Raw genomic sequence first — 16,135 nt, 5'->3', positions numbered from 1 at the left:
CTTTTAGCTGTATAAATATGCTGAGAAAAATCAGATAAAATCTTAATTACTTAGGCAATATAATACTAAAGAAAACAAGTGATGACTTACCACTATACAGCTAAAATAGAGATGAAGTAGACATAACCTTACATTTAAAACTGATTTGTTTTATAGTAAGTCACTCATTCTACAGATATTTCACGAGCAACTACTACATGCCATATAGTATTCCAGGTGTTAGGGATGAAACAGTGTACAAAACTGATAAGAATTCTTGCCATTATGAAGTTTATATTCTGCAAAATTGTGTTTTCATAGTTGTATCATAGATTTACAAAATATTCAGTGAAGTTACTATTTTCTAGAACAGGAGTCACCAACCTTTTTCTGTAAAGGGACAGGTAATAAATATAGTAGGCTTTGGGGGGCACACTTTTCACTCACCCCCAGGCTAAGTAAGCATTGAATGCAGGGCAACCCCCTCTCAACAGCTTCTCCCAAGAAATGGCCAGCCAGAATGGAGACATTTGCTACGCAATCTTCTGTCACTGCACGTGCTCAACACACCACCCCACATCCAGTTCTTTCTAGCCTTGTTAATCCTCTTTATAAAAGACAAGCCCCGTCAGCCTCATCCTTGAGACACTTCAAGATTTTGTGGTTGGGCATTCTCCATATTGCAATAGTCTCTCTCTCTCATGACAATTGTGTTTTTGAACAAAGTCTCTCCTTACCTAAGTCCAGTTTTGGTTTTTATTTGAGAGTTTGCTGACTTAACAAAAGGGAAATTAGAATACTTGCTTTCTCAACCTACAGCTGCAACCTCCACATCTAATTGACATGTCAGAGCGTTCTCTGACCCATGGAAGGGAAAACTCGCCTCCCAAGAACCTGAGCAAAGCTGTAAAAAGAAATGAGAATGTGCCCAAAGCGATATTTCCCTCAGCCTAATAGATGTTAGTAACATTCCTTACTGAGACTTATGCAACAACAATTTGCACAGGATCATGGTACTCTTAAGTTGCAGCATCATTTTGAGAGCAATCATTTATACTTTAAATAAAAAATAGTTTTAAGGGTAGACAAGATTTTCTCTTTAAAAGCCAAACATCATCCAGCTTTTCAAAGTACAAATAAAAGCCACTGAAGCATTCTATAGGTTTTAATTTTAATAAGACAAATGTTGATATATATGTAAAAAAACACTTGGGATCTTCAATAAATTTTAAGAGTAAAGGGTTCTTGAGGACAAAAAAGTAAGAGTAAACCACTGTTGTAATCAAAACTTGAGTTGATTGTCTCCAGGCCTCATTGATTGATTTTTTTTTGATAGACCTTATAAGGAATCATTCCCTTATGGGGGGATCTGCCCCCATGACCCAAGCACCTCCCACCAGACCCCACCTCCAACATTAGGGATTACATTTCAACATGAGATTTAGAGGGGACAAATATGCAAACTGTATCACATGGCTGAGGAGACTATCACAGAGAGAGGAAAGAGTGAAGAAAGCCTGGACTGATTCTTGAGGAATTCTGACACTTGAAGACAAGGACACGAAAACTAAGTTGGAAAGTGATGAAGTAGAAAGGCAGGAAGAAAATAAGGAATGTGGTATCAACAGAGGCTGGCAGCAAAAAGAACAGAGACAGGGTTTAGGGGATCAAAGGGTAAGTTCAAGGGAGGCACATGTGTAGGCAAAGGGGACACATGGGAGGTTTGGCCTTTGAAGACAAGAGAGGGCCTCCCTTTGTTTTACGAGAAAGAAGAAAGAAGATTTGTCTAAATCAGGGGTCAGCAAACCTGCAAAGGTCCAGAGAGTAAATATTTTGAGTTTCCAGGCCCATATGGTCTCTGCTACAGCACCACTGCTATGGCAGGAGGGCAGCCACAGAAAATAAGTCAACACATGCGTGTGGCTGGCTTCCAACAAGACTTTATTTATGGACACTGGAGTTGGAATTTCATAGAATTTTCATGTGTCATAAAATATTATTCATCTACTTTTTCCAGTTATTCAAAAATGTAAAAACCACTGTAAGCTGGTGGGCCGTACGAAAACACGCGGAAGGCCAGATCTGGCTGATGGGCCATCGTTTGCTGGGTCCCGGTCTAGATACTGGCAGGAACATAGTAATATTTCTAAAACAATTGTGCACGGGGGCTGGGGGTGTGGAAGGCAACATATTCCACTCACAGAACTCTGTCACTTCAGTGAGGTGTGAGTCACAGGCTTCAGCTGAGGTAGGAGTAGGCTTGAATTGCCAAAGGCAGAGAATTCTTGGGAAGACGAGGAAGCTGTTTTATCGGAATAACACAGTGGCATGCAGGGCAGAGTGGAAATCCCACAGAAGCATGACGGTGTCAACCGATGGGAAGGAATGAGGCTTCTGGAGGCTCTGACATAGAAGCTGAGTCTTCAAGGATGGTCCGAGATTGTGAATTCATTTAAAAGTGGGAAGCAGTATTAAAGTGTGAAGAGACCAAGAAGAAGCCATCATATGCTACAACATGGCCATTTACAAGTGACAATAATCACATTCAATAATTTCTGTTTTAAGCAAATTGCCTTTGAATGATACTAAAACAGAGATTGACTGTAGTGTAAAATGTCCAGACATCCCCCAACAGGCCAGTGGGCTGCCTTGCACACACATCTGGTCAGCATCTGGAGCGCACAGAGGAGAAAATCCATCATATTTGCTCTGCATGTTAAACTCGGGGGCAGCCAGAGAAGTTCTTGTTCGTTTCAAATCAGGCAAATTTGCTCAATTTGAGAACAGGATATATATAAGGCCTTAAATGCAAGTCCCATTTCCAGTTTCTGTGGAGTCTAGTATAAGCTCCTGGAGGATAATCTCACCTTCAAACCAGGTCAGCCTTTGTTCCTTCTGGAATGCTACAAGAAGAGTCAATGTCTAAAAGAGCAGAGCTGAGATTTCGGAGTAGGGTTTCACAAGTCTGTGTTCTTAAATTTATATTTACATTTCAGAGTGTCTGGCAAATCAACATTTTTTAAAGGCAACATGTCGACTCTAGTTATTAAAAGATTTGTTCAAGAACATTCATATTTTAGGCTTTAAGATATCTTTTGGAAATATCCAATTAAGTTCATTTTAAGTTGTAAAAGAAATACACACCTTTAGGGGGAGGTGGTTTTTAGGTAACATGCATGTTTTGCAATGTGAAAAGCACTTGAAACGTTTATGGAGAGATGAGTTTAGAATTGTCTTTGCCTTGCACCTCATATCAAAATAAATCCTAGACTCCTCCCTTTACCTAGCGTTTTCCCTAGAGGAAGATCCATTATTGTTTCCTTCTTACGATAAACTGGTTTTCAGTCTTTTTTAAAAATTTTTATGTATTTATTTATTTTGAGACGGAGTTTCACTCTTCTTGCCCAGGCTGGAGTGCAATGACACCATCTTGGCTCACTGCAATCTCCGCCTCCCGGATTCAAGCAATTCTTGTGCTTCAGCCTCCTGAGTAGCGGGGATTACAAGTATGCGCCGCCACGCCCAGGCTAATTTTATATTTTTAGTAGAGATGGGATTTCTCCATGTTGATCAGGCTGGTCTCTAACTCCCGACCTCAGGTGATCCGCCTGGCTTGGTTTCCCAAAGAGCTGGGATTACAGGTGTGAGCCACCACGCCCGGCCTTTTGGTTTTCAGTCTTTAAAAACAAAAACACAGATAGAGGCAATAATGACCTCAGGTTTTGTAGAATTCCCACTGTAAAATGTCTATAATAAATCAATTAAAACTATACACAGGGTGCAGATGCCAGGTGCCTCTGATTAGCAGACGCTAATGGGTTGGAAGTATTGTTAATAACTGGCAGGTCAGAATTTCTGGGATTGGAAGGAAGTAGTAACTGGTAACTAGTGTTAGTCTCTGAAGATGCACACATCACCACTTGAGACCCCTTTTACCAACTGTTCGAACAAAAGAGAGAACAGATCACCTTTCTTCAAACTTTGTTTTAGTTTCATTGAATATTATAACAAATTAAAATAAATACAGCAAACTAAAACAAAAACACTGGAGTTTTCTATGAGTACAGATGGTGAAGTTGAATCCAGAGAGCTTAGTTTCTTTTCTGAAGGAGTCCTCAGATGAGAGGCAGGGTCACATGGGATGAGAATGGGAATCTTTATCTTCTAAAGTGGTCTTAGACCTCTGGACAGATGGTGTCCCAGGAAATCGACTCGATCTGATTTTGACAAATATCTTTGTTTAAATCTTCTGAAACCTGGAACATTAAAATAGCTTTGTGCTCCTTTTAATTTCTGGCAAAGAGAAATTGGTTTGGCTAAAGAGCTCTTTTGGAGGGCATTGGCATGTTCATATGTATAGGATTTTCCTTTTAGCCCAAGCTAAATAAAAAGTCAGACAACTATGGCTTTGGAGTTCTCTTCCAAGAGGCAAATCAATATTTTTTTAAAGGCAACATGTAGGCTCTAGTTATTAAAAGATTTGTTGAAGAACATTCATATTCCATAACCTCATGTCAGAAAAATTCAAGCAGTAAGACATCTACAGAGTGGGTTTTTGCAGCTTTACCCTTTTCCTTGTTAGCACTTCATAAAAAGTGACAATCCAAATATCCTTTGGCTTTTTTGCATTGACTTCTAACTAGTACCTTCTAGTGGTTTCTCTCTTTCGATGAGCACTCATGTACACTTTTTTCTTCTCTGTATTCAAGAGTATTTGAAACCTACTTTCCTTGTGAGAGACATCATCACTCTACAGAAATAACTGAATGATTTTTCACAGATATAGTACATAAGATCAAATAGTCACAATATGTGTCTTGATATTCTGCACATCACACAAAAATATGGATGCTATAAATTTCCTTGATTTGGTAACCATAATTCCAAGGAAACATTACATTTTATTTTAAGGGCCAATAAGCTAAATTTATCGCAAAATAAGGTTTTGCTTTTATAAACTAAAAACCATTGGGGGTAAAGAGATAGCTTAAAGCTATCTTAAAAACAGCATTTATTTGCATTTAGAAGTGGGGATGGCTAGGATGTGAAGGGAGAGATGGGGGCAAAATAGCTTTAGAGATTTTTATTTAACATTTCTAAAACTTGGAGTGTATTCTGTTAGGGATAAAATAGACAATTTCTTCTAATTTGAAGATAGAGTAATCTATTTGTATGTACAATCGAGTATGCTATGGAATTTTTAGTCATTTGGCCAAATGAGAAATACAATTAAACTTTCCCTTGAGGGGGAAGAATTTTGTTTGGGGAAAGGGAAAGGGCAAAGAGAAGTCATACTGTTTTACTTACAGTAAACCAGTTATAAAATTAAAGATTATTTTCTTGCTTGTGGGGAGAGTTGTAAGAGAATAATCCATTTCTAACTTTCTCTAAATACAGGAACACGTCAATTTTTTGCTGTTTTCGTACCAATTCAAAGCCAACTCCCATAGAGGCAACATTGCATAAGGAGATGAAATATTTTCTACTAAAAGAAAAACACTTTGAGTGTTTCCATATTTTGTTGTTGTAGAATGCTTTTGCTTTTAAAAAGTCTGTTTTTCTCGGTTGTTTAGCCAAACTTCCAACCAGGCACATCTAGCATCAATGAAAGAAAATGTCTTTTTTTAAAAAACTGAAAGTTTTAGCCAAACCGAATATCCTGATTTTTGATAAGGAAGTCCCAGTAAGGGTGGCTTCACGTGTTGTAGATAATTTCTCACTTTCATGTTTCTGTTGGAGATCGAACGGGGTTGCTGCCTGCATAGCACGGCAGGGGCTGTGAAGAAGCATGGCCTTAGCATTCTTTGGGAGATTCCCTGGTGTTGGGAATTCTTTAGGCAATAATATTACAATCCTGACTTTTGAACTACACATCTGGCAGAGGATTTTCAACTCTTTTCTCACCCAGAGAAAGCTGAGATAGTGAAAGAAACTGCAGCAATGTCAAAAAGGATGAAAAGGATTGACAATAACGTTTTTTATTTTTAGAAAGCATTTATTTGAGCTTTACACTCCTGCAGGCATATAAAGATAGCCTCTTTATCCTTTTTGTTTAAACTGAAGAATAAAAACAGTTCCTAATAACTACTACTGATATCTACTCTCAGAATACACTCATTAGGAAAAGCAGAAATCTTTTTAAAGCATCATATTAAAGTTTGCTGTTTCGTTCAAATAAGAATGACACTATTTTAATATACTCACAAGTGGTTTAATCTGTTTAACATTTATAAATAAAATAAATAAATGTAAATGAATAAATAAGTAAGTAAGTTCCATGAGAGTATGTATTTAATCTGTTTTATTTACTGATGTAGCTTCAGGACTTGGAACAGTTATCTGGCACATGGTAAGCTTTCAATAAGTATTTTTGTATATAAAGAAATAAATGAATATTGAGATTTGTCTTGCATAAAAAGAGGAGATTTGCAGGTTCCAAACTATTTTATTTTTCAGATTACTTGTTTAGTATTAATATATCTAGTGCATTTAATGTATTATTATTGTTGCATATTATGCAATAAATGGCCTTCCTTCCTGCTCTTCCTTCTTCACCATTTTTCTGTTCTACTTTGATGTTATATGATGATTTTTCCCCAGGCCATGCCAATACTCACAGTGGACAGGAATCTGTGACTCGCATAAGCCAATTTCTGTGGTTTTCTTTTGTTTTTTCCTTTCTAGTCTCCAATCAAGTGATGGCTTTACCGAGACATTTTTATATTTCTCAATTTGTCACCATTTTCATTTTAATCTGTTTTTCTACTTCTGTCGATTATTCTTAGCTTTGTTTTTCCATTTTCCTCCAATTTTCATTAGCTCAAATAAATATCACTAATATTCAATCTTGTTATCTTTGGTTCAGGGTATATGTGAGGATTTCTCCAAAGTAAAAAGTACTTTCTTTCTTTTCTTCTTAAGTGGTAGTTTATTGTTTTGCATATGACCAATAGTTTAAGCTCTTTTTCATCTCTCTCTGTTCAAATTTGCAATTGTTGTTTACCTTTGCAAATGTTGTTTCCAAGTGTTTGTGTTGCTCTTCATAACTCTGTTCTTATATGACATTTCTTTATATACAGAAAGCTTTATTGAGATACAAGTTATGTGAAATAAACCGACTGTATTTAAACTGTATAATTTGATGAGTTTTAAAAAATGACCAGAATAATAAACACATTCATCGTCTTTAAAAGTTTTCTGGTGACCTCTGTAAACTTAGTTGGGGCCCTCTGAACACCTCCAACTTAGTCCCTAGGTAACCACTGATCTGCTTTCTGTCACTATAAATTAGTTTGCATTTACTATAACTGTATCAATACAAATGAAATAATACAGTCTGTACTCTTTTGTTCTTTAGCTTTTTTCACCCAGCTCATCTTTGTGTGTGTATGTGTGCGTGTGTGGTGTGTGTATAATTCAGTCCTTTTTATTCCTGAATAGCATCCTATTGCAGAGATGAACCACAATTTGTTTATATACTTATCTATTAATGGACATTTGGGTTGTTTCCCGGTTTTGGCTATTATAAATAATGCTATTATGAACATTCATGTACAAGTCTTTGCCTGGATGTGTGCTTTTGTTTTTCTCGGTTAAGTACCAGGGAGTAGAATGACTGAGTCATATATATGTGTACATGAATATATATATATATATTACATATACACACACGTATATACATATACACATATATGTGTGTATAGATTTTTTTATGAAACTGCCAACTGCTTTAAAAAGTGCTTGTAAAATTTTACATTTTTATCAGTTGCATTTGAAAGCCCCATGTCTTCCATTTTCTCACCAAAATTGGTGTAATTAGTATCTTTTTAACTTTAGTCACTTCAGTGGGTGTGTAGTGGTGTCTCACTGTGGTTTTAATCTGCATTTCCCAAACAACTAATGATGTTGAACATCTTTTCATGTGCTTATTTGGCATCCATATATTTTCTTTGGTGAAGTATCTATTCAAACCTCCTACCCATTTTTTTATTAGATCATTGGTTCTTATTGATTTTGAAAAGTTCTTTATACATTCTGAAAATAAGTCTCTTATGGGATGAAAAGTTTGCAAATGAATTCTCCCTGTTGTTTCAGTTTCTTAACAGTAGCTTTTAAAGAGCAGATTTTCTTCACTATAATGAAGTTCAATTTATCAGGCTTTTCTTTTATGGATTATGCTTTTGGTATTTTACAGAAAATCCTAAAGAATCCAGGAAGAAACTATTAGAATAAATAAATGAATTCAGCAAAATTGCAGGATACAAGATCAATACACAAAAGGAATTATATTTCTAGACAGTAGCAATAAATCCAAAAATAAAATTAAGAAAACAATTCCGTTTACAATAACATCCCAAATAATAAGATGACTAGTGATAAATTTAGTGAAGGAGGTGCAAGACTTGTACACTGAAAAGTATAAAACATTACTAAAAGAAATTACTAAAGGCCTAAGTAAATAGAAAGATATTTTATGTTTATGAGAGGGAAGACATAATATTGTTAAGATGACATTATTACCCAAAGTGATCTACAGATTCAATGCAATCCCTCTCAAAACTTTAATGAGCTTTTTTTTTTTTTTTTGAGAAATGGAGAAGCTGTTCCTCAAGTTCACATGAAATTGCAAAGGATCCCAAGTAAGCAAAATAACACTGACAAAAAACAAAGTTGAGGAATCACACTTCTTGATATCAAAACTTAGTACAAAGCTACAGTAATCAAAACAATGTGATATTGGCATAAGGATAGACATATAGATGGAATAAAATGTAGAATCTAGAAATAACTTCATACATCTATGGCTACTTGATTTTTCACAAGGGTGCCAAAATCATTCAATGGAAAAAACAGTTTTTCCAACAAATGGTGCTGAAACAACTGGATATCAACGTACAGTAGAATGAAATTGCATCTCTACCTCATAAAATAAACAAAAATTGACTGAAAAGTTGGCCAACAACTGAGAGTTAAAACTATTAAACTGTAAAAATATATAGGAGTAAATCTTTATGATCTTGGATTTAGCAAATTAATTTTTTAGATGTGATGTCAAAAGCATGAGCAACAACCACCACAAAATAGACAAATTGGACTTCATGAAAATTAGAAACTTTAGTGAGTCAAAGGATATTGTGAGCTTTGTTTTATAATGCGTTTAAGTTAAATGGAAATAGTTTGATCATTTAGAATCTTGTTTATAAGACTCGTTAGATAGAATCAAATCAGTAAGGCAAATTTTTTCACTGTTGAGACAAACCCCTTTGGAGTACTTTACCCTTTGCCCCATGAATCAAGAGGTTTCCTTGCCACTGGGAAGAGTTACTATTCTTGTCCCTGTGTATGTTGAGCTCTTGTTCCTATTCTGATCCTTTCATGCAGTTCTTTCTGTGACATGCACTGGTCAATGTTGAATACTCAAGGAGATCCTTTGCAAATTTTTGAGTTCTCTCTCACTGTGCAACTTTTTCACTTTGGGTACTCTGTCCATCAAGCTCTTATATTTGGTCTCCCTAGACTCTCAGATTTGTCTTCTCACCTAAGAAGTCTGCTAGGGTCTGCCTTGGTTACACCTGCTTACTCTGTGGACTAGAAATTTGCCTAAAGTTTTTGTTTTTAACAGGTTTATTGAAATATAATTCATTTACCATACAATTTACCCATGTAATATTTACATTTCAATAGCTTTTAGTATATTCACAGAGTTGTACAATCATCCACACACTTAATTTTAGACCATTTTCATCACCTGAAAAAGATTACTCAGTGTTTTGTTCCAAATGAATGAGGAACTTTACATACATTGTGAGTCCTTTAAGCCAGACTTTTCTCCCCTATAATATAGCATCATTTTTATCATATTTCAAGCGAATATTTATGTGTAGATCTGTTTGTGAGTTCTTTGTCCTATTCCATCAATTTATTCTTGTGCCAGTAGCACACTGTTTTAATTACTATAGCTGGACTATAGGTCCTAATAGCAGCTATAAGTAGTTAAGAAGTTTTCCATATTTATCCTACCAGATTGCCTTAACTACTCTTGGTCCTTTGTATTATTTCCACATAAATTTTAGTCAACTTATCAATTTATATAATATTTCTTATTTAGATCTTTAACATTGTATTGAATTTATAGACATTTGGATGTTTAGATAATTGACAATTTTTACAATACAGATTTTTAATCCATTTAGCTTAGAAACTGTTGCAGTTTTCAGTGTACAGAACTTATATGGTTTTAGGTTTATTTTTTGGTATCTGATTTTTTATGTTATTGTAAATGTTTCTTTTTGTATTTTTTTCATATTCAGCTTATCTTCAATGACTTGGAAAGACTTGCACATTAATTTTAATAGTTTAGCTACAGATCATTTTAGATTCTCTAGATATACAATGATGTTATCTGTAAATGAATTTAATGCTTATGTCCTTCATTTCTTTTCCTTGCTTTATTGCACAGGCGGAGATCCCTTGTAAAACATTGAAGTGATCATATTGGGTATTTGTTTTTTAATTCCTAAATTCATGATTATTAAATTTAACATTTTCTGTGAAACATTCAAATAAATGCTATTTATTTTTCATTTCCCTCAATTCCTTGCTTACTAAGAGTTTTTGCCACAAATTATTATTGAATTTTATCAGATATTTTTCTGCATCTATTAAGATTATTATGCTTTTATCTTTTTAAAAGTTAATGTGGTAAATGGCATTAATTAATTTTTGAGTAGTAAATCTCTCTTGTATTCCTACAACCACCATGTCGTCCTTATATACTATCCTTAGTATACAATTCTGAATTTGATTTGTTAGTATGTCATTTGGCATTTTAGCATCTATAGTAATGAGAAAGATTAGTCTGTAATTTTCATGTCTTATAGGAACTTTGTTAGGATTTAGAAACAAGATTGTAATGGTCTTATAAACAATTATGGGATCTGCACCAAGATGGCTGAATAGGAAGAGCTCCAGCCTCCAGCTCCCAGTGTGAGTGACACAGAAGATGGGTGACTTCTGCATTGCCAACTGAGGTACCGGGTTCATCTCACTGGGACGTGTCGGAAAGTAGGTGCAGGACAGTGGGTGCACCCCAACGAGTGAGAGCCAAAGCAGGGCAAGGCATCGCCTCACCCAGAAAGCGCAAGGGGGGAGGGAATTCCCTTTCCTAGCCAAGGGAAACAGTGACACACAACACCTGAAAAATCACGTCACTCCCACTCTAATACTGCACTTTACCAAGGATCTTAGCAAACAGCACACTAGGAGATTATATCCTGTGTTTGGCTTGGAGGGTCCCATGCCCATGGAACCTCCCTTATTGCTAGTACAGCAGTCTGAGATCTAACTGCAAGCTGGCAGCGAGGCTGGGGGAGGCCACTGCTGAGGCTTAAGTAGGTAAACAAAGCCACCAGGAAGCTCGAACGGGGTGGAGCACACCACAGCTCAAGGAGGCCTGCCTGCCTCTGTAGACTCCACCTCTGGGGACAGGGCATAGCCAAACAAAAGGCAGCAGAAACCTCTGCAGATGTAAATGTCCCTGTCTGACAGCTTTGAAGAGAGTAGTGGTTTTCCCAGCACAGAGTTTGAGATCTGAGAATGGACAGACTGTCTGCTCAAGTGGGTCCCTGACCCCTGAGTAGCATAACTGGGAGACATCCTCCACTTGGGGCAGACTGACACCTCGTACCTCACACAGCTGGGTACACCTCTGAGACAAAGCTTCCAGAGGAACGACCAGACAGCAACATTGGCTGTTCAGCAATATTCACTGTTCTGCAGCCCTCGCTGCTGATACCCAGGCAAACAGGGTCTGGAGTGGACCTTAAGCAATCAATCTGGTCTGTGTCTCTCAGGCCACAGTGCAATCAAACTAGAACTCAGGACTAAGAAAATCACTCAAAACTGCTCAACTACATGGAAACTGAACAACCTGCTCCTAAATGACTACAGGGTACATAACAAAATGAAGGCAGAAATAAAGATGCTCTTTGAAAGCAACGAGAACAAAGACACAACATACCAGAATCCCTGGGACACATTTAAAGCAGTGTGTCAAGGGAAATTTATAGCACTAAATACCCACAAGAGAAAGCAGGAAAGATCTAAAATTGACACCCTAACATCACAATAAAAAGAACTAGAGAAGCAAGAGGAAACACATTAAAAAGCTAGCAGAAGGCAAGAAATAAGTAAGATCAGAGAAGAACTGAGGGAGATAGAGACACAAAAAATCCCTTCAAAAAATCAATGAATCCAGGAGCTGGTAAATTGATAGTCCGCTAGCAAGACTAATAAGGAAGAAAAGACAGAAGAATCAAATAGACACAATAAAAAATGATAAAGGGGATATCACCACTGACCCCACAGAAATACAAACTACCATTAGAGAATATTATAAATACCTCTATGCAAATGTACTAGAAAACCTAGAAGAAATGGATAAATTCCCAGGACTAAACCAGGAAGAAGTTGAATCCCTGAATAGACCAATAACAGGCTCTGAAATTGAGGCAATAATTAATGGCCTACCAACCAAAAAAAGTCCAGGACCAGATGAATTCACAGCCGAATTCTACCAGAGGTACAAGGAGGAGCTGGTACCATTCCTCTGAAATTATTCCAATCAATAGAAAAAGAGAAAATCCTCCCTAACTCATTTTATGAGGCCAACATCATCCTGATATCAAAGCCTGGCAGAGACACAACAAAAAAAGAGAATTTTAGACCAATATCGCTGATGAACATCGATGCAAAAATCCTCAATAAAATACTGGCAAACCAAATCCAGCAGCACATCAAAAAGCTTATCCACCATGATCAAGTGGGCTTCATCCCTGGGATGCAAGGCTGGTTCAACATATGCAAATCAATAAATATAATCCAGCATATAAACAGAACCAAAGACAAAAACCAGATGATTATCTCAATAGATGCAGAAAAGTCCCTTTGACAAAATTCAACAGCCCTTCAAGATAAAAACTCTCAATAAATTCGTTATTGATGGAACATATCTCAAAATAATAAGAGCTATTTATGACCAAGCCACAGCCAATATCATACTGAATGAGCAAAAACTTGAAGCATTCCCCTTGAAAACTGGCACAAGACAGGGATGCCCTCTCTCACCACTCCTATTCAACATAGTGTTGGAAGTCCTGGCCAGGGAAATCAGGCAAGAGAAAGAAATAAAGGGTATTAAATTAGGAAAAGAGCAAGTCAAATTGTCCGTTTGCAGATGACATGATTGTATATTTAGAAAACCCCATCATCTCAGCCCAAAATCTCCTTAAGCTGATAAGCAACTTCAGCAAAGCTTCAGGATACAAAATCAATGTGCAAAAGTCACTAGCATTCTTATACACCAATAACAGACAAACAGAGAGCCAAATCATGAATGAACTCCCATTCACAGTTGCTTCAAAGAGAATAAAATACCTAGGAATCCAACTTACAAAGGATGTAAAGGACTTCTTCAAGGAGAACTACTAACCGCTGCTCAATGAAATAAAAGAGTACACAAACAAATGGAAGAACATTCCATGCTCATGGATAGGAAGAATCAATATTGTGAAAATGGCCATACTGCTCAAGGTAATTTATAGATTCAATGCCATCCCCATTAAGCTACCAAAGACTTTCTTCACAGAATTGCAAAAAAACTACTTTAAACTTCATATGGAACCAAAAAACAGTCCACATTGCCAAGACAGTCCTAAGCCAAAAGAACAAAGCTGGAGGCATCACACTACCTGACTTCAAACTGTACTACAAGGCTACAGTAACCAAAACACCTTGGTACTGGTACCAAAACAGAGATAGAGACCAATGGAACAGAATAGAGCCCTCAGAAATAATACCACACATCTACAACCATCTGACCTTTGACAAACCTGACAAAAACAAGAAATGGGGAAAGGATTCCCTATTTAATAAATGGTCCTGGGAAAACTGGCTAGCCATAAGTAGAAAGCTGAAACTGGATCCTTTCCTTACTCCTTATACGAAAATTGATTCAAGATGGATTAGAGACTTAAATGTTAGACCTAAAACCTTAAAAACCCTAGAAGGAAACCTACCCAATACCATTCAGGACATAGGCATGGGCAAGGACTTCATGTCTAAAACACCAAAAGCAATGGCAACAAAAGCCAAAATTGACAAATGGGATCTCATTAAACTAAAGAGCTTCTGCACAGCAAAAGAAACTACCATCAGAGTGAACAGGCAACCTACAGAATGGGAGAAAATTTTTGCAATCTACTCATCTGACAAAGGGCTAATATCCAGAACTTACAAAGAACTCAAACAAATTTACAAGAAAATAACCCCATCAAAAAGTGGGCAACGGATATGAACAGACACTTCTCAAAAGAAGACATTTATGCAGCCAACAGATACATGAAAAAATGCTCATCATCACTAGCCATCAGAGAAATGAAAATCAAAACCACAGTGAGATACCATCTCACACCAGTGAGAATGGCGATCATTAAAAGTCAGGAAACAACAGGTGCTGGAGAGGATTTGGAGAAATAGGAATACTTTTACACTGTTGGTGGGACTAACTAATTCAACCATTGTGGAAGACAATGTGGCGATTCCTCAAGGGTCTAGAACTAGAAATACCATTTGACCTAGCCATCCCATTACTAGGTATATACCCAAAGGATTATAAATCATGCTGCTATAAAGACACATGCACACATATGTTTATTGCGGCACTATTCACAATAGCAAAGACTTGGAACCAACCCAAATGTCCATCAATGACAGATTGGATTAAGAAAATGTGGCACATATACACCATGGAATACTATGCAGTCATAAAAAAGGATGAGTTCATGTCCTTTGTAGGGACATGGATGCAACTGGAAACCACCATTCTCAGCAAACTATCGCAAGAACAGAAAACCAAACACCGCATTTTCTCACTCCTAGGTGGGAATTGAACAATGAAAACACTTGGACAAAGGAAGGGGAACATCACACACTGGGGCCTGTTGCAGGGTGCGGGAAGTGGGGAGGGATAGCATTAGGAGATATACCTAATATAAATGACGAGTTAATGGGTGCAGCACACCAACATGGCACATGTATACCTATGTAACAAACCTGCACGTTGTGCCCATGTACCCTAGAACTTAAAGTATAATAATAATAAAAAAATTATGAAGTGCTTCTTCTTTTTCTATTCCCTGAGGAAAGTTACGTAATTTTGTTATTATTTAGTTTTTAAAGGTTTGGTGAAATTCATCAGGGAAGCAATCTAAACCTCAGTTTTGTTTATACGTGTGGATGGTCAGAGGGTAGGTTCAACAATGAATTCAATAACAATTTAATTGTCAATTTTAAACTAACTAAGACAGTATAATTGGATTTTTTGTAACACAATGTATAAATGCTTGAGGTGATGGATAACTCATTCTCCATGATGTGATTATCACACACTTTATGTCTGTATCATAATATCACAGGTACTTCATAAATATATATATCTACTATGTACCCACAAAAATTAAAAGTAAAACATTTTTAAAAATGGATTCAGTTTTCTTAATGGATATTAAACTTTTAGGATTTTCTCTTTATTCTGTCAGTTTGATAAGTTGTGCTTTTAGATAAATTTGTTTTCTATTTTATTCAAACTGTCAGATGTAAAGTTGTTTACACTACTCTTTAATGTTACTTTTAATATCCATTGGATCTATGTTGATTTCACATATTTTTCTTGGTAATTTGCGTATTCTTTTCTTTTGTCTTTTTTCTTGATTAGTTTGCTAGGATTTATCAATGTTATTAATTTTATTTTAAGAATAAATTTAGCTGGGGGCTTTGTTGATTTTTCTCTAATGTAAGCTATTTTTTATATTTTATTGATAGCTGAAATAATTACTATTTCCATTCCCTTTTTTTAGCTTCAATGTTTTGTTTGTTTGGTTTTAGATTCTTGAAATGGAGGCTTAGATTATTTACTTTTAGTCTTGCTTCATTTTTAACCCATAAATATTTTAAAGCCATGAATTTCTAAGTATTGTTTTGGTTGTATTCTTTTTTGAAATATTACATTTGTATTAAGTTCTAATTATTATTTTCTTCGTGTTTCTTCCTTGATCCATAGATTATTTAGAAGCATGTTGTTTAATTTTTTTTGCCTTTT

The sequence above is a fragment of the Colobus angolensis genome, unplaced genomic scaffold (genome assembly GCF_000951035.1).
Source record: "Colobus angolensis palliatus isolate OR3802 unplaced genomic scaffold, Cang.pa_1.0 Scaffold266, whole genome shotgun sequence".
NCBI lineage: Eukaryota > Metazoa > Chordata > Mammalia > Primates > Cercopithecidae > Colobus > Colobus angolensis.
Note: the sequence above shows the minus strand (reverse complement) of the source record.